The sequence below is a fragment of the Zea mays genome, chromosome 9 (genome assembly GCF_902167145.1).
Source record: "Zea mays cultivar B73 chromosome 9, Zm-B73-REFERENCE-NAM-5.0, whole genome shotgun sequence".
Lineage (NCBI taxonomy): Eukaryota > Viridiplantae > Streptophyta > Magnoliopsida > Poales > Poaceae > Zea > Zea mays.
Genome location: NC_050104.1, coordinates 22,925,751 through 22,927,271, shown reverse-complemented (window position 1 = coordinate 22,927,271; position 1,521 = coordinate 22,925,751). Strand labels below are relative to the sequence as shown.

Below are 1,521 nucleotides of genomic sequence, written 5' to 3'. Positions count from 1 at the left end.
AGATTATATTCATATTTTAGATTAGATTAGAATCCTTTTTAGATTCATATTTCAGATTAGACTAAATTCCTTTTTAGATTCATATGTTTCAGGTTAGATCTCTTTAGAGAACGGTAAAACCAGTTCTTCTGGTCGATCACCAAATAACCAATGCTACCACACAGTACCTTGTAGCAAGAATTGTTCAGATCGTGCCTATACTGAACCAGTTACTCGAATCCTTGAGAGTTCAGGTTAATCATCGATTCATCGGTATAAAAACACATAATCAAATGCAGATCACTCTCCATTCTCCAATCAATTAATCAAGAACTTCCTCAAATCAACTCGTACAAATTAGAAGATAGACACTGCATGGCTGCAGTGCAAACTACACTAAACCTTTACAAAAGAAAAGCAGTACTGGGAAATAGGTGAGGTCTACGATGGTTCCGGCGTGCGCGAGCACATCGACGTTCCTGAAGAAGCGATGCAGCATTAGCAGGAGGACGTCGGTGGTGAGCAGGCTGTCGGAGCCGGCGCAGTGCGCGCGGCCGGCGGCGCGCTTGACGCCGAGCGCGGTGGCCACCTGCTCCAGCCCCCCGCGCATGGCGCAGCATCTGGCGAGGTGCTTCACGTCGAACACACTGTGCCCGAACAGCCGACGGACCAGGGCGAGGAAGACGTCCAGCGTGTCCGGCAGCGGCTGGCCGCCGGTGAGCGCCTTGGCGAGGTAGGCGAAGTCGTAGGAGCCCGAGAAAGCGGTCCAGGTGAGCCGCCCGCAGGCGAGGCCGCTGCGGCGGAACCCGGCGGCGAAGTCTTTCGGGTCGATGCCGAACTCGTTCAGCATGGCGAAGTCCATCCCCTGCTCGCGGAGCATGGCAATGGAGGCTGGCGCGTGCGGGTGAAGCGCGGGATCAAAGCCCCGGATGTTGAACTGCCACGCGACGGGGAATCAGCCGGTAGGGCCCGACAGCGCGATCCCGACCTGGAGCAGCTTGAGGTCGTCCACGTTACGCTTCACCAGCTCGTAGCTCTCGCGCGGGCCGCGCATGTACCGCGGCATGTCCGAGTCGTGAACCGCGCCGGGGAACTCGGTGTCCACGCACACGCAGGGGTAGCGCGGCAGAACCGCCGATAGGTTGGAGAGCTCTTCGTCGAAGTTGCTGGCCCACACGTCGCGCACGGCGGCCTTCAACAACACGCCGTTGGGCATGAAGACCAGCAGGGGCCGCGCCATGACGTAACAGGGACGGGGGACGAATCTGCATGGCGGCGGCGGCGGCGGCGCGCGGACCGACTGGGAGTACATCGCCATTGCTACCGGTGGCCGTGTATATTAGCGAGACGTTTTGATCATGGAACGTGGGCGTGGTGCCCTGGTTTTATAGGGTGGCACGGCAGCGAAGCGGACTAGAATATTCCAGCCCGGCCGCAAACAGACTTTGTGTAAAATCGTTCTTATCCAATCGCAAGTTATCCAAGGATAACAGTGTTTTCTTAGAAATAAAATAAAATCTGTTTTCCAGCTCGTACAAAGTT

General features: G+C 55.8%; 1 pseudogene; it reads right to left on the bottom strand.

Moving 5' to 3' along the window:
- Positions 1-370: 370 nt before the first annotated feature.
- Positions 371-1,297, bottom strand: LOC103639804 (probable CCR4-associated factor 1 homolog 11; annotated as a pseudogene).
- Positions 1,298-1,521: the final 224 nt, after the last annotated feature.